Raw genomic sequence first — 27,000 nt, 5'->3', positions numbered from 1 at the left:
GTTTTGATTTTGACATTGAGTATAGTGCTGGGAAGGACAACCAAGATGCAGATGGGCTGTTGAGACGTCCGTATCTGCATGCCTGTGATATATCTGATCAGAGTTCTAATGATGAGGAAAATGCCATTGAAGGCTTTACTGCACAGCTCTTGCGCCGCAACAAAGAGCCAGATTTTCCAACCGAGGCAGTAAAGGCAGTATGCAAGAGACATGAGTATTCCTCAACTCTTGAGGAGGAGGAGGCAGCAGTACCATCGTCTGCACGAGTACAATGTTTGGCTATTGGAGCCTCTGCAATACCAGCAGATTTCTGTCAAACTGATGTAGCTGGGCCATGCCCCCTGCTGCAGATGTCTCTTTCCGATTGGCTACGTGAACAGAAATTAGATCTGGAGAGCTGAGAGAGTCTTGCAGAAAGCTACCAGTTAGCCATTGAGCACATTCAAAAGAGTGCTTTACGAAACAAACAAAGCTTTGACAGTAAAGTGCGGGAATCCACCCTTGCCAAGGGAAATAGAGTTGTTTTGAGGACTTGTTCAGACTCACCCTGTTGAATCAGTCTCAAAAGCTTCTCCTTCACCTTATGATGTTTCCACCGAGGTCATTGAAGAAGTGAGGAACAGGAAGTTACTTGTTGGACTATTTGACCATATCCTACATTGATAGTGCACAAAAGTTAAAAAAGTGAACTCGTCTCCTTCTGCAGTACCAGGTAATACCAGGTATTACCGGATTGCCTGACAGCAGGAGGCGCTGTGGCTTAGCTGGTCAAAGTGCCTGTCTAGTAAACAGGAGATCCTGGGTTCAAATCCCAGCAGTGCCTTCCTGTTACTATTTGAAACCATCTTCTTCACAGTGTTCAGACTCACCCTGTTGAATCAGTCTCAAAAGCTTCTCCTTCACCTTATGATTTTTTCCGCTGAGGTCATTGACGAAGTGAGGAACAGGAAGTTACTTGTTGGACTATTTGACCATATCTTACATTTATAGTGCACAAAAGTAAAAAAAAAAGTTGAACTCGTCTCCTTCTGCAGTACCAGGTAATACCAGGTATTACCGGTTTGCCTGTCAGCAGGAGGCGCTGTGGCTCAGCTGATCAAAGCGCCTGTCTAGTAAACAGGAGATCCTGGGTTCAAATCCCAGCAGTGCCTTCCTGTTACCATTTGAAACCATCTTCTTCACAGTGTTAATTGCATTCTTAATCTTGGAGTTGGGAAATCTTTCAAAGTCTTTGTATGTCCTCAGTTATCCACCTCACGGTACTCTTGAGAGCTTTAAAAACTTCTTTGCACCCGATCCGAGAAGCTTCTTCAGTTCTAGAACAAATGCTGGAGGGTCCCAGGCATTAAACCGCTAGTGGAGCTTCTGAGGGTTGTTCACCCAATATTGATGTCTTGGGCATGTCTAAATCTTCATTGTGTCCTCTTCTTGGAAACGAAGGAGAGAAAGCATAACGCCCAATGCTTCCCGCCATCAGCACTCATTAATGAAATGTAATGGCATTGGTAGGGAGGTAAGGCACTGCTGGGATTTGAACCCAGGATCTCCTGTTTACGAGACAGGCGCTTTGGCCAGCTAAGCCACAGCGCCTTGAGCTGTGTTCCTCTGGCTACTGTCCAACAGCTGGTGGGGAAAAATGTGACAAACCGATTCAAAACTGTGTCTGCAGAGGTTACTTGGTTTTTCCCTTCCCTGAAGGAGGCACTGTAGCTTAGCCGGTCAAAGCACCTGTCTTGTAAACAGGAGATCCTGGGTTCAAATCCCAGCAGTGCCTGTTGAGCTATTTCAAAATAAGAAATTCTGTGTAGGCAACTTTTCCTCAATGTCAAAATAAAAGGAAGTAATCTGTTGAATCTGAAGTTTGGAGGCACTAAAGATTTAGCAAAGGACACCCCAGCAGCTGTGCACCACATGCAGATGAAAAACATCAAAACTGAAAGTCTACTAAAACATGAAACTGCGCAACTGTGACAACAGACATAAATGGACCAGTATAGAAACTGGGTGAGGCAGGGTTATATTGAGCTTTCGTCCCAAAAGTACTGTCAAGATTCTGCAAATCATTCGAGTTACTGATAAGAGAAGGTAAGACTGTTAGGTGTTGTGTTAAAATAAATGCCGAAGAGTTCTCTATTAAAAACAGCATAAGGAGGTGTTCTACTTTCCTCTTATGTTATGGAAAAGTGTATAGGCAGCAGGAATTTGAGTCAGGTCTCGGTTTTTCTTGATGATGTCACTCCTTTCTCAGCTACACTTGAGAACCATGAGGAATGATCGCTGAAGGTCCTCCATAGGATGAAAGAATTTACTTTAAAGCTGTCGCCAGAGAAATGTCAGTTCTTCAGGACATCTGTCCAATATCTCAGCCATGTTGTATCATCAGAAGGGCTCAAAACAGATCCAGCTGCCCTCACTACCTGGCCAAGACCAGCTAACATCAAGTAGCTTAAGTCTTTCCTTGGGTTCACTGGATATTACAGGAGGTTTATAAAAGACTATTCCAAGCTTGCAATACCCCTTAATCACTTAAGTGCTGGTTGCCTCCCACTGAAGAGAAAATCCAGTCTGTCTGGCAGAAACCACAAGGTTTCTACCAGTGCGGATCTCAAAAAGCCTTTTTCACGAAAAATGGACCCCAACCGCTGAAGATACTTTTAAGACATTGATTCTCAAGCTCACAACAGCTCCTGTTCTTGGGTTTGCAGATCCAAAGAACATTATATTGTGCACACCGATGCAAGCGCCCATGTTCTCGGTGCAGCCCTATATCAAGAACAGGAGAGCAAGTTAAGAGTCATTGCCTGTGCCAGTAGGGGTCTCTCCAAGTCCGAGCAAAGGTACCCTGCACACAAGCTTGACTTCCTGTCTGTGAAGTGGGCTGTCACCCAGAACGTTTTCCGCTGTATCTATGGAGTAAAATGTACAGTGATGACAGACAATAATCCACTCACATACGTTTTAACATCTGCAAAATTGGACGCAGTAGGGCATTGCTGGTTGGCCGTACTTTCCAGTTTTGATTTTGACATTGAGTATAGTGCTGGGAAGGACAACCAAGATGCAGATGGGCTGTTGAGACGTCCGTATCTGCATGCCTGTGATATATCTGATCAGAGTTCTAATGATGAGGAAAATGCCATTGAAGGCTTTACTGCACAGCTCTTGCGCCGCAACAAAGAGCCAGATTTTCCAACCGAGGCAGTAAAGGCAGTATGCAAGAGACATGAGTATTCCTCAACTCTTGAGGAGGAGGAGGCAGCAGTACCATCGTCTGCACGAGTACAATGTTTGGCTATTGGAGCCTCTGCAATACCAGCAGATTTCTGTCAAACTGATGTAGCTGGGCCATGCCCCCTGCTGCAGATGTCTCTTTCCGATTGGCTACGTGAACAGAAATTAGATCTGGAGAGCTGAGAGAGTCTTGCAGAAAGCTACCAGTTAGCCATTGAGCACATTCAAAAGAGTGCTTTACGAAACAAACAAAGCTTTGACAGTAAAGTGCGGGAATCCACCCTTGCCAAGGGAAATAGAGTTGTTTTGAGGACTTGTTCAGACTCACCCTGTTGAATCAGTCTCAAAAGCTTCTCCTTCACCTTATGATGTTTCCACCGAGGTCATTGAAGAAGTGAGGGACAGGAAGTTACTTGTTGGACTATTTGACCATATCCTACATTGATAGTGCACAAAAGTTAAAAAAGTGAACTCGTCTCCTTCTGCAGTACCAGGTAATACCAGGTATTACCGGATTGCCTGACAGCAGGAGGCGCTGTGGCTTAGCTGGTCAAAGTGCCTGTCTAGTAAACAGGAGATCCTGGGTTCAAATCCCAGCAGTTCCTTCCTGTTACTATTTGAAACCATCTTCTTCACAGTGTTCAGACTCACCCTGTTGAATCAGTCTCAAAAGCTTCTCCTTCACCTTATGATGTTTCCACTGAGGTCATTGACGAAGTGAGGAACAGGAAGTTACTTGTTGGACTATTTCACCATATCTTACATTTATAGTGCACAAAAGTAAAAAAAAAAGTTGAACTCGTCTCCTTCTGCAGTACCAGGTAATACCAGGTATTACCGGTTTGCCTGTCAGCAGGAGGCGCTGTGGCTCAGCTGATCAAAGCGCCTGTCTAGTAAACAGGAGATCCTGGGTTCAAATCCCAGCAGTGCCTTCCTGTTACCATTTGAAACCATCTTCTTCACAGTGTTAATTGCATTCTTAATCTTGGAGTTGGGAAATCTTTCAAAGTCTTTGTATGTCCTCAGTTATCCACCTCACGGTACTCTTGAGAGCTTTAAAAACTTCTTTGCACCCGATCCGAGAAGCTTCTTCAGTTCTAGAACAAATGCTGGAGGGTCCCAGGCATTAAACCGCTAGTGGAGCTTCTGAGGGTTGTTCACCCAATATTGATGTCTTGGGCATGTCTAAATGTTCATTGTGTCCTCTTCTTGGAAACGAAGGAGAGAAAGCATAACGCCCAATGCTTCCCGCCATCAGCACTCATTAATGAAATGTAATGGCATTGGTAGGGAGGTAAGGCACTGCTGGGATTTGAACCCAGGATCTCCTGTTTACGAGACAGGCGCTTTGGCCAGCTAAGCCACAGCGCCTTGAGCTGTGTTCCTCTGGCTACTGTCCAACAGCTGGTGGGGAAAAATGTGACAAACCGATTCAAAACTGTGTCTGCAGAGGTTACTTGGTTTTTCCCTTCCCTGAAGGAGGCACTGTAGCTTAGCCGGTCAAAGCACCTGTCTTGTAAACAGGAGATCCTGGGTTCAAATCCCAGCAGTGCCTGTTGAGCTATTTCAAAATAAGAAATTCTGTGTAGGCAACTTTTCCTCAATGTCAAAATAAAAGGAAGTAATCTGTTGAATCTGAAGTTTGGAGGCACTAAAGATTTAGCAAAGGACACCCCAGCAGCTGTGCACCACATGCAGATGAAAAACATCAAAACTGAAAGTCTACTAAAACATGAAACTGCGCAACTGTGACAACAGACATAAATGGACCAGTATAGAAACTGGGTGAGGCAGGGTTATATTGAGCTTTCGTCCCAAAAGTACTGTCAAGATTCTGCAAATCATTCGAGTTACTGATAAGAGAAGGTAAGACTGTTAGGTGTTGTGTTAAAATAAATGCCGAAGAGTTCTCTATTAAAAACAGCATAAGGAGGTGTTCTACTTTCCTCTTATGTTATGGAAAAGTGTATAGGCAGCAGGAATTTGAGTCAGGTCTCGGTTTTTCTTGATGATGTCACTCCTTTCTCAGCTACACTTGAGAACCATGAGGAATGATCGCTGAAGGTCCTCCATAGGATGAAAGAATTTACTTTAAAGCTGTCGCCAGAGAAATGTCAGTTCTTCAGGACATCTGTCCAATATCTCAGCCATGTTGTATCATCAGAAGGGCTCAAAACAGATCCAGCTGCCCTCACTACCTGGCCAAGACCAGCTAACATCAAGTAGCTTAAGTCTTTCCTTGGGTTCACTGGATATTACAGGAGGTTTATAAAAGACTATTCCAAGCTTGCAATACCCCTTAATCACTTAAGTGCTGGTTGCCTCCCACTGAAGAGAAAATCCAGTCTGTCTGGCAGAAACCACAAGGTTTCTACCAGTGCGGATCTCAAAAAGCCTTTTTCACGAAAAATGGACCCCAACCGCTGAAGATACTTTTAAGACATTGATTCTCAAGCTCACAACAGCTCCTGTTCTTGGGTTTGCAGATCCAAAGAACATTATATTGTGCACACCGATGCAAGCGCCCATGTTCTCGGTGCAGCCCTATATCAAGAACAGGAGAGCAAGTTAAGAGTCATTGCCTGTGCCAGTAGGGGTCTCTCCAAGTCCGAGCAAAGGTACCCTGCACACAAGCTTGACTTCCTGTCTGTGAAGTGGGCTGTCACCCAGAACGTTTTCCGCTGTATCTATGGAGTAAAATGTACAGTGATGACAGACAATAATCCACTCACATACGTTTTAACATCTGCAAAATTGGACGCAGTAGGGCATTGCTGGTTGGCCGTACTTTCCAGTTTTGATTTTGACATTGAGTATAGTGCTGGGAAGGACAACCAAGATGCAGATGGGCTGTTGAGACGTCCGTATCTGCATGCCTGTGATATATCTGATCAGAGTTCTAATGATGAGGAAAATGCCATTGAAGGCTTTACTGCACAGCTCTTGCGCCGCAACAAAGAGCCAGATTTTCCAACCGAGGCAGTAAAGGCAGTATGCAAGAGACATGAGTATTCCTCAACTCTTGAGGAGGAGGCAGCAGTACCATCGTCTGCACGAGTACAATGTTTGGCTATTGGAGCCTCTGCAATACCAGCAGATTTCTGTCAAACTGATGTAGCTGGGCCATGCCCCCTGCTGCAGATGTCTCTTTCCGATTGGCTACGTGAACAGAAATTAGATCTGGAGAGCTGAGAGAGTCTTGCAGAAAGCTACCAGTTAGCCATTGAGCACATTCAAAAGAGTGCTTTACGAAACAAACAAAGCTTTGACAGTAAAGTGCGGGAATCCACCCTTGCCAAGGGAAATAGAGTTGTTTTGAGGACTTGTTCAGACTCACCCTGTTGAATCAGTCTCAAAAGCTTCTCCTTCACCTTATGATGTTTCCACCGAGGTCATTGAAGAAGTGAGGAACAGGAAGTTACTTGTTGGACTATTTGACCATATCCTACATTGATAGTGCACAAAAGTTAAAAAAGTGAACTCGTCTCCTTCTGCAGTACCAGGTAATACCAGGTATTACCGGTTTGCCTGTCAGCAGGAGGCGCTGTGGCTCAGCTGGTCAAAGCGCCTGTCTAGTAAACAGGAGATCCTGGGTTCAAATCCCAGCAGTTCCTTCCTGTTACTATTTGAAACCATCTTCTTCACAGTGTTAATTGCATTCTTAATCTTGGAGTTGGGAAATCTTTCAAAGTCTTTGTATGTCCTCAGTTATCCACCTCACGGTACTCTTGAGAGCTTTAAAAACTTCTTTGCACCCGATCCGAGAAGCTTCTTCAGTTCTAGAACAAATGCTGGAGGGTCCCAGGCATTAAACCGCTAGTGGAGCTTCTGAGGGTTGTTCACCCAATATTGATGTCTTGGGCATGTCTAAATCTTCATTGTGTCCTCTTCTTGGAAACGAAGGAGAGAAAGCATAACGCCCAATGCTTCCCGCCATCAGCACTCATTAATGAAATGTAATGGCATTGGTAGGGAGGTAAGGCACTGCTGGGATTTGAACCCAGGATCTCCTGTTTACGAGACAGGCGCTTTGGCCAGCTAAGCCACAGCGCCTTGAGCTGTGTTCCGCTGGCTACTGTCCAACAGCTGGTGGGGAAAAATGTGACAAACCGATTCAAAACTGTGTCTGCAGAGGTTACTTGGTTTTTCCCTTCCCTGAAGGAGGCACTGTAGCTTAGCCGGTCAAAGCACCTGTCTTGTAAACAGGAGATCCTGGGTTCAAATCCCAGCAGTGCCTGTTGAGCTATTTCAAAATAAGAAATTCTGTGTAGGCAACTTTTCCTCAATGTCAAAATAAAAGGAAGTAATCTGTTGAATCTGAAGTTTGGAGGCACTAAAGATTTAGCAAAGGACACCCCAGCAGCTGTGCACCACATGCAGATGAAAAACATCAAAACTGAAAGTCTACTAAAACATGAAACTGCGCAACTGTGACAACAGACATAAATGGACCAGTATAGAAACTGGGTGAGGCAGGGTTATATTGAGCTTTCGTCCCAAAAGTACTGTCAAGATTCTGCAAATCATTCGAGTTACTGATAAGAGAAGGTAAGACTGTTAGGTGTTGTGTTAAAATAAATGCCGAAGAGTTCTCTATTAAAAACAGCATAAGGAGGTGTTCTACTTTCCTCTTATGTTATGGAAAAGTGTATAGGCAGCAGGAATTTGAGTCAGGTCTCGGTATTTCTTGATGATGTCACTCCTTTCTCAGCTACACTTGAGAACCATGAGGAATGATCGCTGAAGGTCCTCCATAGGATGAAAGAATTTACTTTAAAGCTGTCGCCAGAGAAATGTCAGTTCTTCAGGACATCTGTCCAATATCTCAGCCATGTTGTATCATCAGAAGGGCTCAAAACAGATCCAGCTGCCCTCACTACCTGGCCAAGACCAGCTAACATCAAGTAGCTTAAGTCTTTCCTTGGGTTCACTGGATATTACAGGAGGTTTATAAAAGACTATTCCAAGCTTGCAATACCCCTTAATCACTTAAGTGCTGGTTGCCTCCCACTGAAGAGAAAATCCAGTCTGTCTGGCAGAAACCACAAGGTTTCTACCAGTGCGGATCTCAAAAAGCCTTTTTCACGAAAAATGGACCCCAACCGCTGAAGATACTTTTAAGACATTGATTCTCAAGCTCACAACAGCTCCTGTTCTTGGGTTTGCAGATCCAAAGAACATTATATTGTGCACACCGATGCAAGCGTCCATGTTCTCGGTGCAGCCCTATATCAAGAACAGGAGAGCAAGTCATTGCCTGTGCCAGTAGGGGTCTCTCCAAGTCCGAGCAAAGGTACCCTGCACACAAGCTTGACTTCCTGTCTGTGAAGTGGGCTGTCACCCAGAACGTTTTCCGCTGTATCTATGGAGTAAAATGTACAGTGATGACAGACAATAATCCACTCACATACGTTTTAACATCTGCAAAGTTGGACGCAGTAGGGCATTGCTGGTTGGCCGTACTTTCCAGTTTTGATTTTGACATTGAGTATAGTGCTGGGAAGGACAACCAAGATGCAGATGGGCTGTTGAGACGTCCGTATCTGCATGCCTGTGATATATCTGATCAGAGTTCTAATGATGAGGAAAATGCCATTGAAGGCTTTACTGCACAGCTCTTGCGCCGCAACAAAGAGCCAGATTTTCCAACCGAGGCAGTAAAGGCAGTATGCAAGAGACATGAGTATTCCTCAACTCTTGAGGAGGAGGAGGCAGCAGTACCATCGTCTGCACGAGTACAATGTTTGGCTATTGGAGCCTCTGCAATACCAGCAGATTTCTGTCAAACTGATGTAGCTGGGCCATGCCCCCTGCTGCAGATGTCTCTTTCCGATTGGCTACGTGAACAGAAATTAGATCTGGAGAGCTGAGAGAGTCTTGCAGAAAGCTACCAGTTAGCCATTGAGCACATTCAAAAGAGTGCTTTACGAAACAAACAAAGCTTTGACAGTAAAGTGCGGGAATCCACCCTTGCCAAGGGAAATAGAGTTGTTTTGAGGACTTGTTCAGACTCACCCTGTTGAATCAGTCTCAAAAGCTTCTCCTTCACCTTATGATGTTTCCACCGAGGTCATTGAAGAAGTGAGGAACAGGAAGTTACTTGTTGGACTATTTGACCATATCCTACATTGATAGTGCACAAAAGTTAAAAAAGTGAACTCGTCTCCTTCTGCAGTACCAGGTAATACCAGGTATTACCGGATTGCCTGACAGCAGGAGGCGCTGTGGCTTAGCTGGTCAAAGTGCCTGTCTAGTAAACAGGAGATCCTGGGTTCAAATCCCAGCAGTGCCTTCCTGTTACTATTTGAAACCATCTTCTTCACAGTGTTCAGACTCACCCTGTTGAATCAGTCTCAAAAGCTTCTCCTTCACCTTATGATGTTTCCACTGAGGTCATTGACGAAGTGAGGAACAGGAAGTTACTTGTTGGACTATTTGACCATATCTTACATTTATAGTGCACAAAAGTAAAAAAAAAAGTTGAACTCGTCTCCTTCTGCAGTACCAGGTAATACCAGGTATTACCGGTTTGCCTGTCAGCAGGAGGCGCTGTGGCTCAGCTGATCAAAGCGCCTGTCTAGTAAACAGGAGATCCTGGGTTCAAATCCCAGCAGTGCCTTCCTGTTACCATTTGAAACCATCTTCTTCACAGTGTTAATTGCATTCTTAATCTTGGAGTTGGGAAATCTTTCAAAGTCTTTGTATGTCCTCAGTTATCCACCTCACGGTACTCTTGAGAGCTTTAAAAACTTCTTTGCACCCGATCCGAGAAGCTTCTTCAGTTCTAGAACAAATGCTGGAGGGTCCCAGGCATTAAACCGCTAGTGGAGCTTCTGAGGGTTGTTCACCCAATATTGATGTCTTGGGCATGTCTAAATCTTCATTGTGTCCTCTTCTTGGAAACGAAGGAGAGAAAGCATAACGCCCAATGCTTCCCGCCATCAGCACTCATTAATGAAATGTAATGGCATTGGTAGGGAGGTAAGGCACTGCTGGGATTTGAACCCAGGATCTCCTGTTTACGAGACAGGCGCTTTGGCCAGCTAAGCCACAGCGCCTTGAGCTGTGTTCCTCTGGCTACTGTCCAACAGCTGGTGGGGAAAAATGTGACAAACCGATTCAAAACTGTGTCTGCAGAGGTTACTTGGTTTTTCCCTTCCCTGAAGGAGGCACTGTAGCTTAGCCGGTCAAAGCACCTGTCTTGTAAACAGGAGATCCTGGGTTCAAATCCCAGCAGTGCCTGTTGAGCTATTTCAAAATAAGAAATTCTGTGTAGGCAACTTTTCCTCAATGTCAAAATAAAAGGAAGTAATCTGTTGAATCTGAAGTTTGGAGGCACTAAAGATTTAGCAAAGGACACCCCAGCAGCTGTGCACCACATGCAGATGAAAAACATCAAAACTGAAAGTCTACTAAAACATGAAACTGCGCAACTGTGACAACAGACATAAATGGACCAGTATAGAAACTGGGTGAGGCAGGGTTATATTGAGCTTTCGTCCCAAAAGTACTGTCAAGATTCTGCAAATCATTCGAGTTACTGATAAGAGAAGGTAAGACTGTTAGGTGTTGTGTTAAAATAAATGCCGAAGAGTTCCCTATTAAAAACAGCATAAGGAGGTGTTCTACTTTCCTCTTATGTTATGGAAAAGTGTATAGGCAGCAGGAATTTGAGTCAGGTCTCGGTATTTCTTGATGATGTCACTCCTTTCTCAGCTACACTTGAGAACCATGAGGAATGATCGCTGAAGGTCCTCCATAGGATGAAAGAATTTACTTTAAAGCTGTCGCCAGAGAAATGTCAGTTCTTCAGGACATCTGTCCAATATCTCAGCCATGTTGTATCATCAGAAGGGCTCAAAACAGATCCAGCTGCCCTCACTACCTGGCCAAGACCAGCTAACATCAAGTAGCTTAAGTCTTTCCTTGGGTTCACTGGATATTACAGGAGGTTTATAAAAGACTATTCCAAGCTTGCAATACCCCTTAATCACTTAAGTGCTGGTTGCCTCCCACTGAAGAGAAAATCCAGTCTGTCTGGCAGAAACCACAAGGTTTCTACCAGTGCGGATCTCAAAAAGCCTTTTTCACGAAAAATGGACCCCAACCGCTGAAGATACTTTTAAGACATTGATTCTCAAGCTCACAACAGCTCCTGTTCTTGGGTTTGCAGATCCAAAGAACATTATATTGTGCACACCGATGCAAGCGTCCATGTTCTCGGTGCAGCCCTATATCAAGAACAGGAGAGCAAGTCATTGCCTGTGCCAGTAGGGGTCTCTCCAAGTCCGAGCAAAGGTACCCTGCACACAAGCTTGACTTCCTGTCTGTGAAGTGGGCTGTCACCCAGAACGTTTTCCGCTGTATCTATGGAGTAAAATGTACAGTGATGACAGACAATAATCCACTCACATACGTTTTAACATCTGCAAAGTTGGACGCAGTAGGGCATTGCTGGTTGGCCGTACTTTCCAGTTTTGATTTTGACATTGAGTATAGTGCTGGGAAGGACAACCAAGATGCAGATGGGCTGTTGAGACGTCCGTATCTGCATGCCTGTGATATATCTGATCAGAGTTCTAATGATGAGGAAAATGCCATTGAAGGCTTTACTGCACAGCTCTTGCGCCGCAACAAAGAGCCAGATTTTCCAACCGAGGCAGTAAAGGCAGTATGCAAGAGACATGAGTATTCCTCAACTCTTGAGGAGGAGGAGGCAGCAGTACCATCGTCTGCACGAGTACAATGTTTGGCTATTGGAGCCTCTGCAATACCAGCAGATTTCTGTCAAACTGATGTAGCTGGGCCATGCCCCCTGCTGCAGATGTCTCTTTCCGATTGGCTACGTGAACAGAAATTAGATCTGGAGAGCTGAGAGAGTCTTGCAGAAAGCTACCAGTTAGCCATTGAGCACATTCAAAAGAGTGCTTTACGAAACAAACAAAGCTTTGACAGTAAAGTGCGGGAATCCACCCTTGCCAAGGGAAATAGAGTTGTTTTGAGGACTTGTTCAGACTCACCCTGTTGAATCAGTCTCAAAAGCTTCTCCTTCACCTTATGATGTTTCCACCGAGGTCATTGAAGAAGTGAGGAACAGGAAGTTACTTGTTGGACTATTTGACCATATCCTACATTGATAGTGCACAAAAGTTAAAAAAGTGAACTCGTCTCCTTCTGCAGTACCAGGTAATACCAGGTATTACCGGATTGCCTGACAGCAGGAGGCGCTGTGGCTTAGCTGGTCAAAGTGCCTGTCTAGTAAACAGGAGATCCTGGGTTCAAATCCCAGCAGTGCCTTCCTGTTACTATTTGAAACCATCTTCTTCACAGTGTTCAGACTCACCCTGTTGAATCAGTCTCAAAAGCTTCTCCTTCACCTTATGATTTTTTCCGCTGAGGTCATTGACGAAGTGAGGAACAGGAAGTTACTTGTTGGACTATTTGACCATATCTTACATTTATAGTGCACAAAAGTAAAAAAAAAAGTTGAACTCGTCTCCTTCTGCAGTACCAGGTAATACCAGGTATTACCGGTTTGCCTGTCAGCAGGAGGCGCTGTGGCTCAGCTGATCAAAGCGCCTGTCTAGTAAACAGGAGATCCTGGGTTCAAATCCCAGCAGTGCCTTCCTGTTACCATTTGAAACCATCTTCTTCACAGTGTTAATTGCATTCTTAATCTTGGAGTTGGGAAATCTTTCAAAGTCTTTGTATGTCCTCAGTTATCCACCTCACGGTACTCTTGAGAGCTTTAAAAACTTCTTTGCACCCGATCCGAGAAGCTTCTTCAGTTCTAGAACAAATGCTGGAGGGTCCCAGGCATTAAACCGCTAGTGGAGCTTCTGAGGGTTGTTCACCCAATATTGATGTCTTGGGCATGTCTAAATCTTCATTGTGTCCTCTTCTTGGAAACGAAGGAGAGAAAGCATAACGCCCAATGCTTCCCGCCATCAGCACTCATTAATGAAATGTAATGGCATTGGTAGGGAGGTAAGGCACTGCTGGGATTTGAACCCAGGATCTCCTGTTTACGAGACAGGCGCTTTGGCCAGCTAAGCCACAGCGCCTTGAGCTGTGTTCCTCTGGCTACTGTCCAACAGCTGGTGGGGAAAAATGTGACAAACCGATTCAAAACTGTGTCTGCAGAGGTTACTTGGTTTTTCCCTTCCCTGAAGGAGGCACTGTAGCTTAGCCGGTCAAAGCACCTGTCTTGTAAACAGGAGATCCTGGGTTCAAATCCCAGCAGTGCCTGTTGAGCTATTTCAAAATAAGAAATTCTGTGTAGGCAACTTTTCCTCAATGTCAAAATAAAAGGAAGTAATCTGTTGAATCTGAAGTTTGGAGGCACTAAAGATTTAGCAAAGGACACCCCAGCAGCTGTGCACCACATGCAGATGAAAAACATCAAAACTGAAAGTCTACTAAAACATGAAACTGCGCAACTGTGACAACAGACATAAATGGACCAGTATAGAAACTGGGTGAGGCAGGGTTATATTGAGCTTTCGTCCCAAAAGTACTGTCAAGATTCTGCAAATCATTCGAGTTACTGATAAGAGAAGGTAAGACTGTTAGGTGTTGTGTTAAAATAAATGCCGAAGAGTTCTCTATTAAAAACAGCATAAGGAGGTGTTCTACTTTCCTCTTATGTTATGGAAAAGTGTATAGGCAGCAGGAATTTGAGTCAGGTCTCGGTATTTCTTGATGATGTCACTCCTTTCTCAGCTACACTTGAGAACCATGAGGAATGATCGCTGAAGGTCCTCCATAGGATGAAAGAATTTACTTTAAAGCTGTCGCCAGAGAAATGTCAGTTCTTCAGGACATCTGTCCAATATCTCAGCCATGTTGTATCATCAGAAGGGCTCAAAACAGATCCAGCTGCCCTCACTACCTGGCCAAGACCAGCTAACATCAAGTAGCTTAAGTCTTTCCTTGGGTTCACTGGATATTACAGGAGGTTTATAAAAGACTATTCCAAGCTTGCAATACCCCTTAATCACTTAAGTGCTGGTTGCCTCCCACTGAAGAGAAAATCCAGTCTGTCTGGCAGAAACCACAAGGTTTCTACCAGTGCGGATCTCAAAAAGCCTTTTTCACGAAAAATGGACCCCAACCGCTGAAGATACTTTTAAGACATTGATTCTCAAGCTCACAACAGCTCCTGTTCTTGGGTTTGCAGATCCAAAGAACATTATATTGTGCACACCGATGCAAGCGTCCATGTTCTCGGTGCAGCCCTATATCAAGAACAGGAGAGCAAGTCATTGCCTGTGCCAGTAGGGGTCTCTCCAAGTCCGAGCAAAGGTACCCTGCACACAAGCTTGACTTCCTGTCTGTGAAGTGGGCTGTCACCCAGAACGTTTTCCGCTGTATCTATGGAGTAAAATGTACAGTGATGACAGACAATAATCCACTCACATACGTTTTAACATCTGCAAAGTTGGACGCAGTAGGGCATTGCTGGTTGGCCGTACTTTCCAGTTTTGATTTTGACATTGAGTATAGTGCTGGGAAGGACAACCAAGATGCAGATGGGCTGTTGAGACGTCCGTATCTGCATGCCTGTGATATATCTGATCAGAGTTCTAATGATGAGGAAAATGCCATTGAAGGCTTTACTGCACAGCTCTTGCGCCGCAACAAAGAGCCAGATTTTCCAACCGAGGCAGTAAAGGCAGTATGCAAGAGACATGAGTATTCCTCAACTCTTGAGGAGGAGGAGGCAGCAGTACCATCGTCTGCACGAGTACAATGTTTGGCTATTGGAGCCTCTGCAATACCAGCAGATTTCTGTCAAACTGATGTAGCTGGGCCATGCCCCCTGCTGCAGATGTCTCTTTCCGATTGGCTACGTGAACAGAAATTAGATCTGGAGAGCTGAGAGAGTCTTGCAGAAAGCTACCAGTTAGCCATTGAGCACATTCAAAAGAGTGCTTTACGAAACAAACAAAGCTTTGACAGTAAAGTGCGGGAATCCACCCTTGCCAAGGGAAATAGAGTTGTTTTGAGGACTTGTTCAGACTCACCCTGTTGAATCAGTCTCAAAAGCTTCTCCTTCACCTTATGATGTTTCCACCGAGGTCATTGAAGAAGTGAGGAACAGGAAGTTACTTGTTGGACTATTTGACCATATCCTACATTGATAGTGCACAAAAGTTAAAAAAGTGAACTCGTCTCCTTCTGCAGTACCAGGTAATACCAGGTATTACCGGATTGCCTGACAGCAGGAGGCGCTGTGGCTTAGCTGGTCAAAGTGCCTGTCTAGTAAACAGGAGATCCTGGGTTCAAATCCCAGCAGTGCCTTCCTGTTACTATTTGAAACCATCTTCTTCACAGTGTTCAGACTCACCCTGTTGAATCAGTCTCAAAAGCTTCTCCTTCACCTTATGATGTTTCCACTGAGGTCATTGACGAAGTGAGGAACAGGAAGTTACTTGTTGGACTATTTGACCATATCTTACATTTATAGTGCACAAAAGTAAAAAAAAAAGTTGAACTCGTCTCCTTCTGCAGTACCAGGTAATACCAGGTATTACCGGTTTGCCTGTCAGCAGGAGGCGCTGTGGCTCAGCTGATCAAAGCGCCTGTCTAGTAAACAGGAGATCCTGGGTTCAAATCCCAGCAGTGCCTTCCTGTTACCATTTGAAACCATCTTCTTCACAGTGTTAATTGCATTCTTAATCTTGGAGTTGGGAAATCTTTCAAAGTCTTTGTATGTCCTCAGTTATCCACCTCACGGTACTCTTGAGAGCTTTAAAAACTTCTTTGCACCCGATCCGAGAAGCTTCTTCAGTTCTAGAACAAATGCTGGAGGGTCCCAGGCATTAAACCGCTAGTGGAGCTTCTGAGGGTTGTTCACCCAATATTGATGTCTTGGGCATGTCTAAATCTTCATTGTGTCCTCTTCTTGGAAACGAAGGAGAGAAAGCATAACGCCCAATGCTTCCCGCCATCAGCACTCATTAATGAAATGTAATGGCATTGGTAGGGAGGTAAGGCACTGCTGGGATTTGAACCCAGGATCTCCTGTTTACGAGACAGGCGCTTTGGCCAGCTAAGCCACAGCGCCTTGAGCTGTGTTCCTCTGGCTACTGTCCAACAGCTGGTGGGGAAAAATGTGACAAACCGATTCAAAACTGTGTCTGCAGAGGTTACTTGGTTTTTCCCTTCCCTGAAGGAGGCACTGTAGCTTAGCCGGTCAAAGCACCTGTCTTGTAAACAGGAGATCCTGGGTTCAAATCCCAGCAGTGCCTGTTGAGCTATTTCAAAATAAGAAATTCTGTGTAGGCAACTTTTCCTCAATGTCAAAATAAAAGGAAGTAATCTGTTGAATCTGAAGTTTGGAGGCACTAAAGATTTAGCAAAGGACACCCCAGCAGCTGTGCACCACATGCAGATGAAAAACATCAAAACTGAAAGTCTACTAAAACATGAAACTGCGCAACTGTGACAACAGACATAAATGGACCAGTATAGAAACTGGGTGAGGCAGGGTTATATTGAGCTTTCGTCCCAAAAGTACTGTCAAGATTCTGCAAATCATTCGAGTTACTGATAAGAGAAGGTAAGACTGTTAGGTGTTGTGTTAAAATAAATGCCGAAGAGTTCCCTATTAAAAACAGCATAAGGAGGTGTTCTACTTTCCTCTTATGTTATGGAAAAGTGTATAGGCAGCAGGAATTTGAGTCAGGTCTCGGTATTTCTTGATGATGTCACTCCTTTCTCAGCTACACTTGAGAACCATGAGGAATGATCGCTGAAGGTCCTCCATAGGATGAAAGAATTTACTTTAAAGCTGTCGCCAGAGAAATGTCAGTTCTTCAGGACATCTGTCCAATATCTCAGCCATGTTGTATCATCAGAAGGGCTCAAAACAGATCCAGCTGCCCTCACTACCTGGCCAAGACCAGCTAACATCAAGTAGCTTAAGTCTTTCCTTGGGTTCACTGGATATTACAGGAGGTTTATAAAAGACTATTCCAAGCTTGCAATACCCCTTAATCACTTAAGTGCTGGTTGCCTCCCACTGAAGAGAAAATCCAGTCTGTCTGGCAGAAACCACAAGGTTTCTACCAGTGCGGATCTCAAAAAGCCTTTTTCACGAAAAATGGACCCCAACCGCTGAAGATACTTTTAAGACATTGATTCTCAAGCTCACAACAGCTCCTGTTCTTGGGTTTGCAGATCCAAAGAACATTATATTGTGCACACCGATGCAAGCGTCCATGTTCTCGGTGCAGCCCTATATCAAGAACAGGAGAGCAAGTCATTGCCTGTGCCAGTAGGGGTCTCTCCAAGTCCGAGCAAAGGTACCCTGCACACAAGCTTGACTTCCTGTCTGTGAAGTGGGCTGTCACCCAGAACGTTTTCCGCTGTATCTATGGAGTAAAATGTACAGTGATGACAGACAATAATCCACTCACATACGTTTTAACATCTGCAAAGTTGGACGCAGTAGGGCATTGCTGGTTGGCCGTACTTTCCAGTTTTGATTTTGACATTGAGTATAGTGCTGGGAAGGACAACCAAGATGCAGATGGGCTGTTGAGACGTCCGTATCTGCATGCCTGTGATATATCTGATCAGAGTTCTAATGATGAGGAAAATGCCATTGAAGGCTTTACTGCACAGCTCTTGCGCCGCAACAAAGAGCCAGATTTTCCAACCGAGGCAGTAAAGGCAGTATGCAAGAGACATGAGTATTCCTCAACTCTTGAGGAGGAGGAGGCAGCAGTACCATCGTCTGCACGAGTACAATGTTTGGCTATTGGAGCCTCTGCAATACCAGCAGATTTCTGTCAAACTGATGTAGCTGGGCCATGCCCCCTGCTGCAGATGTCTCTTTCCGATTGGCTACGTGAACAGAAATTAGATCTGGAGAGCTGAGAGAGTCTTGCAGAAAGCTACCAGTTAGCCATTGAGCACATTCAAAAGAGTGCTTTACGAAACAAACAAAGCTTTGACAGTAAAGTGCGGGAATCCACCCTTGCCAAGGGAAATAGAGTTGTTTTGAGGACTTGTTCAGACTCACCCTGTTGAATCAGTCTCAAAAGCTTCTCCTTCACCTTATGATGTTTCCACCGAGGTCATTGAAGAAGTGAGGAACAGGAAGTTACTTGTTGGACTATTTGACCATATCCTACATTGATAGTGCACAAAAGTTAAAAAAGTGAACTCGTCTCCTTCTGCAGTACCAGGTAATACCAGGTATTACCGGATTGCCTGACAGCAGGAGGCGCTGTGGCTTAGCTGGTCAAAGTGCCTGTCTAGTAAACAGGAGATCCTGGGTTCAAATCCCAGCAGTGCCTTCCTGTTACTATTTGAAACCATCTTCTTCACAGTGTTCAGACTCACCCTGTTGAATCAGTCTCAAAAGCTTCTCCTTCACCTTATGATTTTTTCCGCTGAGGTCATTGACGAAGTGAGGAACAGGAAGTTACTTGTTGGACTATTTGACCATATCTTACATTTATAGTGCACAAAAGTAAAAAAAAAAGTTGAACTCGTCTCCTTCTGCAGTACCAGGTAATACCAGGTATTACCGGTTTGCCTGTCAGCAGGAGGCGCTGTGGCTCAGCTGATCAAAGCGCCTGTCTAGTAAACAGGAGATCCTGGGTTCAAATCCCAGCAGTGCCTTCCTGTTACCATTTGAAACCATCTTCTTCACAGTGTTAATTGCATTCTTAATCTTGGAGTTGGGAAATCTTTCAAAGTCTTTGTATGTCCTCAGTTATCCACCTCACGGTACTCTTGAGAGCTTTAAAAACTTCTTTGCACCCGATCCGAGAAGCTTCTTCAGTTCTAGAACAAATGCTGGAGGGTCCCAGGCATTAAACCGCTAGTGGAGCTTCTGAGGGTTGTTCACCCAATATTGATGTTTTGGGCATGTCTAAATCTTCATTGTGTCCTCTTCTTGGAAACGAAGGAGAGAAAGCATAACGCCCAATGCTTCCCGCCATCAGCACTCATTAATGAAATGTAATGGCATTGGTAGGGAGGTAAGGCACTGCTGGGATTTGAACCCAGGATCTCCTGTTTACGAGACAGGCGCTTTGGCCAGCTAAGCCACAGCGCCTTGAGCTGTGTTCCTCTGGCTACTGTCCAACAGCTGGTGGGGAAAAATGTGACAAACCGATTCAAAACTGTGTCTGCAGAGGTTACTTGGTTTTTCCCTTCCCTGAAGGAGGCACTGTAGCTTAGCCGGTCAAAGCACCTGTCTTGTAAACAGGAGATCCTGGGTTCAAATCCCAGCAGTGCCTGTTGAGCTATTTCAAAATAAGAAATTCTGTGTAGGCAACTTTTCCTCAATGTCAAAATAAAAGGAAGTAATCTGTTGAATCTGAAGTTTGGAGGCACTAAAGATTTAGCAAAGGACACCCCAGCAGCTGTGCACCACATGCAGATGAAAAACATCAAAACTGAAAGTCTACTAAAACATGAAACTGCGCAACTGTGACAACAGACATAAATGGACCAGTATAGAAACTGGGTGAGGCAGGGTTATATTGAGCTTTCGTCCCAAAAGTACTGTCAAGATTCTGCAAATCATTCGAGTTACTGATAAGAGAAGGTAAGACTGTTAGGTGTTGTGTTAAAATAAATGCCGAAGAGTTCTCTATTAAAAACAGCATAAGGAGGTGTTCTACTTTCCTCTTATGTTATGGAAAAGTGTATAGGCAGCAGGAATTTGAGTCAGGTCTCGGTATTTCTTGATGATGTCACTCCTTTCTCAGCTACACTTGAGAACCATGAGGAATGATCGCTGAAGGTCCTCCATAGGATGAAAGAATTTACTTTAAAGCTGTCGCCAGAGAAATGTCAGTTCTTCAGGACATCTGTCCAATATCTCAGCCATGTTGTATCATCAGAAGGGCTCAAAACAGATCCAGCTGCCCTCACTACCTGGCCAAGACCAGCTAACATCAAGTAGCTTAAGTCTTTCCTTGGGTTCACTGGATATTACAGGAGGTTTATAAAAGACTATTCCAAGCTTGCAATACCCCTTAATCACTTAAGTGCTGGTTGCCTCCCACTGAAGAGAAAATCCAGTCTGTCTGGCAGAAACCACAAGGTTTCTACCAGTGCGGATCTCAAAAAGCCTTTTTCACGAAAAATGGACCCCAACCGCTGAAGATACTTTTAAGACATTGATTCTCAAGCTCACAACAGCTCCTGTTCTTGGGTTTGCAGATCCAAAGAACATTATATTGTGCACACCGATGCAAGCGTCCATGTTCTCGGTGCAGCCCTATATCAAGAACAGGAGAGCAAGTCATTGCCTGTGCCAGTAGGGGTCTCTCCAAGTCCGAGCAAAGGTACCCTGCACACAAGCTTGACTTCCTGTCTGTGAAGTGGGCTGTCACCCAGAACGTTTTCCGCTGTATCTATGGAGTAAAATGTACAGTGATGACAGACAATAATCCACTCACATACGTTTTAACATCTGCAAAGTTGGACGCAGTAGGGCATTGCTGGTTGGCCGTACTTTCCAGTTTTGATTTTGACATTGAGTATAGTGCTGGGAAGGACAACCAAGATGCAGATGGGCTGTTGAGACGTCCGTATCTGCATGCCTGTGATATATCTGATCAGAGTTCTAATGATGAGGAAAATGCCATTGAAGGCTTTACTGCACAGCTCTTGCGCCGCAACAAAGAGCCAGATTTTCCAACCGAGGCAGTAAAGGCAGTATGCAAGAGACATGAGTATTCCTCAACTCTTGAGGAGGAGGAGGCAGCAGTACCATCGTCTGCACGAGTACAATGTTTGGCTATTGGAGCCTCTGCAATACCAGCAGATTTCTGTCAAACTGATGTAGCTGGGCCATGCCCCCTGCTGCAGATGTCTCTTTCCGATTGGCTACGTGAACAGAAATTAGATCTGGAGAGCTGAGAGAGTCTTGCAGAAAGCTACCAGTTAGCCATTGAGCACATTCAAAAGAGTGCTTTACGAAACAAACAAAGCTTTGACAGTAAAGTGCGGGAATCCACCCTTGCCAAGGGAAATAGAGTTGTTTTGAGGACTTGTTCAGACTCACCCTGTTGAATCAGTCTCAAAAGCTTCTCCTTCACCTTATGATGTTTCCACCGAGGTCATTGAAGAAGTGAGGAACAGGAAGTTACTTGTTGGACTATTTGACCATATCCTACATTGATAGTGCACAAAAGTTAAAAAAGTGAACTCGTCTCCTTCTGCAGTACCAGGTAATACCAGGTATTACCGGATTGCCTGACAGCAGGAGGCGCTGTGGCTTAGCTGGTCAAAGTGCCTGTCTAGTAAACAGGAGATCCTGGGTTCAAATCCCAGCAGTGCCTTCCTGTTACTATTTGAAACCATCTTCTTCACAGTGTTCAGACTCACCCTGTTGAATCAGTCTCAAAAGCTTCTCCTTCACCTTATGATTTTTTCCGCTGAGGTCATTGACGAAGTGAGGAACAGGAAGTTACTTGTTGGACTATTTGACCATATCTTACATTTATAGTGCACAAAAGTAAAAAAAAAAGTTGAACTCGTCTCCTTCTGCAGTACCAGGTAATACCAGGTATTACCGGTTTGCCTGTCAGCAGGAGGCGCTGTGGCTCAGCTGATCAAAGCGCCTGTCTAGTAAACAGGAGATCCTGGGTTCAAATCCCAGCAGTGCCTTCCTGTTACCATTTGAAACCATCTTCTTCACAGTGTTAATTGCATTCTTAATCTTGGAGTTGGGAAATCTTTCAAAGTCTTTGTATGTCCTCAGTTATCCACCTCACGGTACTCTTGAGAGCTTTAAAAACTTCTTTGCACCCGATCCGAGAAGCTTCTTCAGTTCTAGAACAAATGCTGGAGGGTCCCAGGCATTAAACCGCTAGTGGAGCTTCTGAGGGTTGTTCACCCAATATTGATGTCTTGGGCATGTCTAAATCTTCATTGTGTCCTCTTCTTGGAAACGAAGGAGAGAAAGCATAACGCCCAATGCTTCCCGCCATCAGCACTCATTAATGAAATGTAATGGCATTGGTAGGGAGGTAAGGCACTGCTGGGATTTGAACCCAGGATCTCCTGTTTACGAGACAGGCGCTTTGGCCAGCTAAGCCACAGCGCCTTGAGCTGTGTTCCTCTGGCTACTGTCCAACAGCTGGTGGGGAAAAATGTGACAAACCGATTCAAAACTGTGTCTGCAGAGGTTACTTGGTTTTTCCCTTCCCTGAAGGAGGCACTGTAGCTTAGCCGGTCAAAGCACCTGTCTTGTAAACAGGAGATCCTGGGTTCAAATCCCAGCAGTGCCTGTTGAGCTATTTCAAAATAAGAAATTCTGTGTAGGCAACTTTTCCTCAATGTCAAAATAAAAGGAAGTAATCTGTTGAATCTGAAGTTTGGAGGCACTAAAGATTTAGCAAAGGACACCCCAGCAGCTGTGCACCACATGCAGATGAAAAACATCAAAACTGAAAGTCTACTAAAACATGAAACTGCGCAACTGTGACAACAGACATAAATGGACCAGTATAGAAACTGGGTGAGGCAGGGTTATATTGAGCTTTCGTCCCAAAAGTACTGTCAAGATTCTGCAAATCATTCGAGTTACTGATAAGAGAAGGTAAGACTGTTAGGTGTTGTGTTAAAATAAATGCCGAAGAGTTCTCTATTAAAAACAGCATAAGGAGGTGTTCTACTTTCCTCTTATGTTATGGAAAAGTGTATAGGCAGCAGGAATTTGAGTCAGGTCTCGGTATTTCTTGATGATGTCACTCCTTTCTCAGCTACACTTGAGAACCATGAGGAATGATCGCTGAAGGTCCTCCATAGGATGAAAGAATTTACTTTAAAGCTGTCGCCAGAGAAATGTCAGTTCTTCAGGACATCTGTCCAATATCTCAGCCATGTTGTATCATCAGAAGGGCTCAAAACAGATCCAGCTGCCCTCACTACCTGGCCAAGACCAGCTAACATCAAGTAGCTTAAGTCTTTCCTTGGGTTCACTGGATATTACAGGAGGTTTATAAAAGACTATTCCAAGCTTGCAATACCCCTTAATCACTTAAGTGCTGGTTGCCTCCCACTGAAGAGAAAATCCAGTCTGTCTGGCAGAAACCACAAGGTTTCTACCAGTGCGGATCTCAAAAAGCCTTTTTCACGAAAAATGGACCCCAACCGCTGAAGATACTTTTAAGACATTGATTCTCAAGCTCACAACAGCTCCTGTTCTTGGGTTTGCAGATCCAAAGAACATTATATTGTGCACACCGATGCAAGCGCCCATGTTCTCGGTGCAGCCCTATATCAAGAACAGGAGAGCAAGTTAAGAGTCATTGCCTGTGCCAGTAGGGGTCTCTCCAAGTCCGAGCAAAGGTACCCTGCACACAAGCTTGACTTCCTGTCTGTGAAGTGGGCTGTCACCCAGAACGTTTTCCGCTGTATCTATGGAGTAAAATGTACAGTGATGACAGACAATAATCCACTCACATACATTTTAACATCTGCAAAATTGGACGCAGTAGGGCATTGCTGGTTGGCCGTACTTTCCAGTTTTGATTTTGACATTGAGTATAGTGCTGGGAAGGACAACCAAGATGCAGATGGGCTGTTGAGACGTCCGTATCTGCATGCCTGTGATATATCTGATCAGAGTTCTAATGATGAGGAAAATGCCATTGAAGGCTTTACTGCACAGCTCTTGCGCCGCAACAAAGAGCCAGATTTTCCAACCGAGGCAGTAAAGGCAGTATGCAAGAGACATGAGTATTCCTCAACTCTTGAGGAGGAGGCAGCAGTACCATCGTCTGCACGAGTACAATGTTTGGCTATTGGAGCCTCTGCAATACCAGCAGATTTCTGTCAAACTGATGTAGCTGGGCCATGCCCCCTGCTGCAGATGTCTCTTTCCGATTGGCTACGTGAACAGAAATTAGATCTGGAGAGCTGAGAGAGTCTTGCAGAAAGCTACCAGTTAGCCATTGAGCACATTCAAAAGAGTGCTTTACGAAACAAACAAAGCTTTGACAGTAAAGTGCGGGAATCCACCCTTGCCAAGGGAAATAGAGTTGTTTTGAGGACTTGTTCAGACTCACCCTGTTGAATCAGTCTCAAAAGCTTCTCCTTCACCTTATGATGTTTCCACCGAGGTCATTGAAGAAGTGAGGAACAGGAAGTTACTTGTTGGACTATTTGACCATATCCTACATTGATAGTGCACAAAAGTTAAAAAAGTGAACTCGTCTCCTTCTGCAGTACCAGGTAATACCAGGTATTACCGGATTGCCTGACAGCAGGAGGCGCTGTGGCTTAGCTGGTCAAAGTGCCTGTCTAGTAAACAGGAGATCCTGGGTTCAAATCCCAGCAGTGCCTTCCTGTTACTATTTGAAACCATCTTCTTCACAGTGTTCAGACTCACCCTGTTGAATCAGTCTCAAAAGCTTCTCCTTCACCTTATGATTTTTTCCGCTGAGGTCATTGACGAAGTGAGGAACAGGAAGTTACTTGTTGGACTATTTGACCATATCTTACATTTATAGTGCACAAAAGTAAAAAAAAAAGTTGAACTCGTCTCCTTCTGCAGTACCAGGTAATACCAGGTATTACCGGTTTGCCTGTCAGCAGGAGGCGCTGTGGCTCAGCTGATCAAAGCGCCTGTCTAGTAAACAGGAGATCCTGGGTTCAAATCCCAGCAGTGCCTTCCTGTTACCATTTGAAACCATCTTCTTCACAGTGTTAATTGCATTCTTAATCTTGGAGTTGGGAAATCTTTCAAAGTCTTTGTATGTCCTCAGTTATCCACCTCACGGTACTCTTGAGAGCTTTAAAAACTTCTTTGCACCCGATCCGAGAAGCTTCTTCAGTTCTAGAACAAATGCTGGAGGGTCCCAGGCATTAAACCGCTAGTGGAGCTTCTGAGGGTTGTTCACCCAATATTGATGTCTTGGGCATGTCTAAATCTTCATTGTGTCCTCTTCTTGGAAACGAAGGAGAGAAAGCATAACGCCCAATGCTTCCCGCCATCAGCACTCATTAATGAAATGTAATGGCATTGGTAGGGAGGTAAGGCACTGCTGGGATTTGAACCCAGGATCTCCTGTTTACGAGACAGGCGCTTTGGCCAGCTAAGCCACAGCGCCTTGAGCTGTGTTCCTCTGGCTACTGTCCAACAGCTGGTGGGGAAAAATGTGACAAACCGATTCAAAACTGTGTCTGCAGAGGTTACTTGGTTTTTCCCTTCCCTGAAGGAGGCACTGTAGCTTAGCCGGTCAAAGCACCTGTCTTGTAAACAGGAGATCCTGGGTTCAAATCCCAGCAGTGCCTGTTGAGCTATTTCAAAATAAGAAATTCTGTGTAGGCAACTTTTCCTCAATGTCAAAATAAAAGGAAGTAATCTGTTGAATCTGAAGTTTGGAGGCACTAAAGATTTAGCAAAGGACACCCCAGCAGCTGTGCACCACATGCAGATGAAAAACATCAAAACTGAAAGTCTACTAAAACATGAAACTGCGCAACTGTGACAACAGACATAAATGGACCAGTATAGAAACTGGGTGAGGCAGGGTTATATTGAGCTTTCGTCCCAAAAGTACTGTCAAGATTCTGCAAATCATTCGAGTTACTGATAAGAGAAGGTAAGACTGTTAGGTGTTGTGTTAAAATAAATGCCGAAGAGTTCTCTATTAAAAACAGCATAAGGAGGTGTTCTACTTTCCTCTTATGTTATGGAAAAGTGTATAGGCAGCAGGAATTTGAGTCAGGTCTCGGTTTTTCTTGATGATGTCACTCCTTTCTCAGCTACACTTGAGAACCATGAGGAATGATCGCTGAAGGTCCTCCATAGGATGAAAGAATTTACTTTAAAGCTGTCGCCAGAGAAATGTCAGTTCTTCAGGACATCTGTCCAATATCTCAGCCATGTTGTATCATCAGAAGGGCTCAAAACAGATCCAGCTGCCCTCACTACCTGGCCAAGACCAGCTAACATCAAGTAGCTTAAGTCTTTCCTTGGGTTCACTGGATATTACAGGAGGTTTATAAAAGACTATTCCAAGCTTGCAATACCCCTTAATCACTTAAGTGCTGGTTGCCTCCCACTGAAGAGAAAATCCAGTCTGTCTGGCAGAAACCACAAGGTTTCTACCAGTGCGGATCTCAAAAAGCCTTTTTCACGAAAAATGGACCCCAACCGCTGAAGATACTTTTAAGACATTGATTCTCAAGCTCACAACAGCTCCTGTTCTTGGGTTTGCAGATCCAAAGAACATTATATTGTGCACACCGATGCAAGCGCCCATGTTCTCGGTGCAGCCCTATATCAAGAACAGGAGAGCAAGTTAAGAGTCATTGCCTGTGCCAGTAGGGGTCTCTCCAAGTCCGAGCAAAGGTACCCTGCACACAAGCTTGACTTCCTGTCTGTGAAGTGGGCTGTCACCCAGAACGTTTTCCGCTGTATCTATGGAGTAAAATGTACAGTGATGACAGACAATAATCCACTCACATACGTTTTAACATCTGCAAAGTTGGACGCAGTAGGGCATTGCTGGTTGGCCGTACTTTCCAGTTTTGATTTTGACATTGAGTATAGTGCTGGGAAGGACAACCAAGATGCAGATGGGCTGTTGAGACGTCCGTATCTGCATGCCTGTGATATATCTGATCAGAGTTCTAATGATGAGGAAAATGCCATTGAAGGCTTTACTGCACAGCTCTTGCGCCGCAACAAAGAGCCAGATTTTCCAACCGAGGCAGTAAAGGCAGTATGCAAGAGACATGAGTATTCCTCAACTCTTGAGGAGGAGGAGGCAGCAGTACCAT

The 27,000-nt window shown here is 44.6% G+C and overlaps 35 non-coding genes across 35 annotated transcripts; 26 read left to right on the top strand and 9 right to left on the bottom strand.

Moving 5' to 3' along the window:
• The first annotated feature begins 749 nt into the window (after nt 1-749).
• Nucleotides 750-823, top strand: trnat-agu (transfer RNA threonine (anticodon AGU)). The gene has a single exon. It is a non-coding gene; the product is annotated as a tRNA-Thr (tRNA).
• Nucleotides 824-1,077: 254 nt separating this feature from the next.
• On the top strand, nt 1,078-1,151 carry trnat-agu (transfer RNA threonine (anticodon AGU)). The gene has a single exon. It is a non-coding gene; the product is annotated as a tRNA-Thr (tRNA).
• Nucleotides 1,152-1,516: 365 nt separating this feature from the next.
• Nucleotides 1,517-1,590, bottom strand: trnat-cgu (transfer RNA threonine (anticodon CGU)). The gene has a single exon. It is a non-coding gene; the product is annotated as a tRNA-Thr (tRNA).
• Nucleotides 1,591-1,700: 110 nt separating this feature from the next.
• Nucleotides 1,701-1,774, top strand: trnat-ugu (transfer RNA threonine (anticodon UGU)). Its single transcript has one exon. It is a non-coding gene; the product is annotated as a tRNA-Thr (tRNA).
• Nucleotides 1,775-3,762: 1,988 nt separating this feature from the next.
• On the top strand, nt 3,763-3,836 carry trnat-agu (transfer RNA threonine (anticodon AGU)). The gene has a single exon. It is a non-coding gene; the product is annotated as a tRNA-Thr (tRNA).
• A 253-nt stretch (nt 3,837-4,089) lies between these two features.
• trnat-agu (transfer RNA threonine (anticodon AGU)) lies at nt 4,090-4,163 on the top strand. Its single transcript has one exon. It is a non-coding gene; the product is annotated as a tRNA-Thr (tRNA).
• A 365-nt stretch (nt 4,164-4,528) lies between these two features.
• Nucleotides 4,529-4,602, bottom strand: trnat-cgu (transfer RNA threonine (anticodon CGU)). The gene has a single exon. It is a non-coding gene; the product is annotated as a tRNA-Thr (tRNA).
• Nucleotides 4,603-4,712: 110 nt separating this feature from the next.
• trnat-ugu (transfer RNA threonine (anticodon UGU)) lies at nt 4,713-4,786 on the top strand. Its single transcript has one exon. It is a non-coding gene; the product is annotated as a tRNA-Thr (tRNA).
• A 1,985-nt stretch (nt 4,787-6,771) lies between these two features.
• On the top strand, nt 6,772-6,845 carry trnat-agu (transfer RNA threonine (anticodon AGU)). The gene has a single exon. It is a non-coding gene; the product is annotated as a tRNA-Thr (tRNA).
• A 365-nt stretch (nt 6,846-7,210) lies between these two features.
• trnat-cgu (transfer RNA threonine (anticodon CGU)) lies at nt 7,211-7,284 on the bottom strand. The gene has a single exon. It is a non-coding gene; the product is annotated as a tRNA-Thr (tRNA).
• Nucleotides 7,285-7,394: 110 nt separating this feature from the next.
• trnat-ugu (transfer RNA threonine (anticodon UGU)) lies at nt 7,395-7,468 on the top strand. The gene has a single exon. It is a non-coding gene; the product is annotated as a tRNA-Thr (tRNA).
• Nucleotides 7,469-9,449: 1,981 nt separating this feature from the next.
• trnat-agu (transfer RNA threonine (anticodon AGU)) lies at nt 9,450-9,523 on the top strand. Its single transcript has one exon. It is a non-coding gene; the product is annotated as a tRNA-Thr (tRNA).
• Nucleotides 9,524-9,776: 253 nt separating this feature from the next.
• trnat-agu (transfer RNA threonine (anticodon AGU)) lies at nt 9,777-9,850 on the top strand. The gene has a single exon. It is a non-coding gene; the product is annotated as a tRNA-Thr (tRNA).
• A 365-nt stretch (nt 9,851-10,215) lies between these two features.
• trnat-cgu (transfer RNA threonine (anticodon CGU)) lies at nt 10,216-10,289 on the bottom strand. The gene has a single exon. It is a non-coding gene; the product is annotated as a tRNA-Thr (tRNA).
• A 110-nt stretch (nt 10,290-10,399) lies between these two features.
• On the top strand, nt 10,400-10,473 carry trnat-ugu (transfer RNA threonine (anticodon UGU)). Its single transcript has one exon. It is a non-coding gene; the product is annotated as a tRNA-Thr (tRNA).
• Nucleotides 10,474-12,454: 1,981 nt separating this feature from the next.
• Nucleotides 12,455-12,528, top strand: trnat-agu (transfer RNA threonine (anticodon AGU)). Its single transcript has one exon. It is a non-coding gene; the product is annotated as a tRNA-Thr (tRNA).
• A 254-nt stretch (nt 12,529-12,782) lies between these two features.
• On the top strand, nt 12,783-12,856 carry trnat-agu (transfer RNA threonine (anticodon AGU)). The gene has a single exon. It is a non-coding gene; the product is annotated as a tRNA-Thr (tRNA).
• A 365-nt stretch (nt 12,857-13,221) lies between these two features.
• On the bottom strand, nt 13,222-13,295 carry trnat-cgu (transfer RNA threonine (anticodon CGU)). The gene has a single exon. It is a non-coding gene; the product is annotated as a tRNA-Thr (tRNA).
• A 110-nt stretch (nt 13,296-13,405) lies between these two features.
• Nucleotides 13,406-13,479, top strand: trnat-ugu (transfer RNA threonine (anticodon UGU)). Its single transcript has one exon. It is a non-coding gene; the product is annotated as a tRNA-Thr (tRNA).
• Nucleotides 13,480-15,460: 1,981 nt separating this feature from the next.
• trnat-agu (transfer RNA threonine (anticodon AGU)) lies at nt 15,461-15,534 on the top strand. Its single transcript has one exon. It is a non-coding gene; the product is annotated as a tRNA-Thr (tRNA).
• Nucleotides 15,535-15,787: 253 nt separating this feature from the next.
• Nucleotides 15,788-15,861, top strand: trnat-agu (transfer RNA threonine (anticodon AGU)). Its single transcript has one exon. It is a non-coding gene; the product is annotated as a tRNA-Thr (tRNA).
• A 365-nt stretch (nt 15,862-16,226) lies between these two features.
• On the bottom strand, nt 16,227-16,300 carry trnat-cgu (transfer RNA threonine (anticodon CGU)). The gene has a single exon. It is a non-coding gene; the product is annotated as a tRNA-Thr (tRNA).
• A 110-nt stretch (nt 16,301-16,410) lies between these two features.
• Nucleotides 16,411-16,484, top strand: trnat-ugu (transfer RNA threonine (anticodon UGU)). Its single transcript has one exon. It is a non-coding gene; the product is annotated as a tRNA-Thr (tRNA).
• Nucleotides 16,485-18,465: 1,981 nt separating this feature from the next.
• trnat-agu (transfer RNA threonine (anticodon AGU)) lies at nt 18,466-18,539 on the top strand. Its single transcript has one exon. It is a non-coding gene; the product is annotated as a tRNA-Thr (tRNA).
• Nucleotides 18,540-18,793: 254 nt separating this feature from the next.
• Nucleotides 18,794-18,867, top strand: trnat-agu (transfer RNA threonine (anticodon AGU)). The gene has a single exon. It is a non-coding gene; the product is annotated as a tRNA-Thr (tRNA).
• A 365-nt stretch (nt 18,868-19,232) lies between these two features.
• trnat-cgu (transfer RNA threonine (anticodon CGU)) lies at nt 19,233-19,306 on the bottom strand. Its single transcript has one exon. It is a non-coding gene; the product is annotated as a tRNA-Thr (tRNA).
• A 110-nt stretch (nt 19,307-19,416) lies between these two features.
• Nucleotides 19,417-19,490, top strand: trnat-ugu (transfer RNA threonine (anticodon UGU)). Its single transcript has one exon. It is a non-coding gene; the product is annotated as a tRNA-Thr (tRNA).
• Nucleotides 19,491-21,471: 1,981 nt separating this feature from the next.
• Nucleotides 21,472-21,545, top strand: trnat-agu (transfer RNA threonine (anticodon AGU)). Its single transcript has one exon. It is a non-coding gene; the product is annotated as a tRNA-Thr (tRNA).
• Nucleotides 21,546-21,799: 254 nt separating this feature from the next.
• trnat-agu (transfer RNA threonine (anticodon AGU)) lies at nt 21,800-21,873 on the top strand. The gene has a single exon. It is a non-coding gene; the product is annotated as a tRNA-Thr (tRNA).
• A 365-nt stretch (nt 21,874-22,238) lies between these two features.
• On the bottom strand, nt 22,239-22,312 carry trnat-cgu (transfer RNA threonine (anticodon CGU)). Its single transcript has one exon. It is a non-coding gene; the product is annotated as a tRNA-Thr (tRNA).
• Nucleotides 22,313-22,422: 110 nt separating this feature from the next.
• trnat-ugu (transfer RNA threonine (anticodon UGU)) lies at nt 22,423-22,496 on the top strand. The gene has a single exon. It is a non-coding gene; the product is annotated as a tRNA-Thr (tRNA).
• A 1,985-nt stretch (nt 22,497-24,481) lies between these two features.
• trnat-agu (transfer RNA threonine (anticodon AGU)) lies at nt 24,482-24,555 on the top strand. The gene has a single exon. It is a non-coding gene; the product is annotated as a tRNA-Thr (tRNA).
• A 254-nt stretch (nt 24,556-24,809) lies between these two features.
• Nucleotides 24,810-24,883, top strand: trnat-agu (transfer RNA threonine (anticodon AGU)). Its single transcript has one exon. It is a non-coding gene; the product is annotated as a tRNA-Thr (tRNA).
• A 365-nt stretch (nt 24,884-25,248) lies between these two features.
• On the bottom strand, nt 25,249-25,322 carry trnat-cgu (transfer RNA threonine (anticodon CGU)). The gene has a single exon. It is a non-coding gene; the product is annotated as a tRNA-Thr (tRNA).
• Nucleotides 25,323-25,432: 110 nt separating this feature from the next.
• trnat-ugu (transfer RNA threonine (anticodon UGU)) lies at nt 25,433-25,506 on the top strand. Its single transcript has one exon. It is a non-coding gene; the product is annotated as a tRNA-Thr (tRNA).
• Nucleotides 25,507-27,000: the final 1,494 nt, after the last annotated feature.

Source organism: Rhamphochromis longiceps, linkage group LG13, assembly GCF_057381845.1.
Source record: "Rhamphochromis longiceps isolate RC_006_pf linkage group LG13, R_longiceps_female_GT1.1, whole genome shotgun sequence".
In the NCBI taxonomy this organism is placed as follows: Eukaryota; Metazoa; Chordata; class Actinopteri; order Cichliformes; family Cichlidae; genus Rhamphochromis; species Rhamphochromis longiceps.
This window is presented reverse-complemented; position numbering and strand designations above follow the sequence as displayed.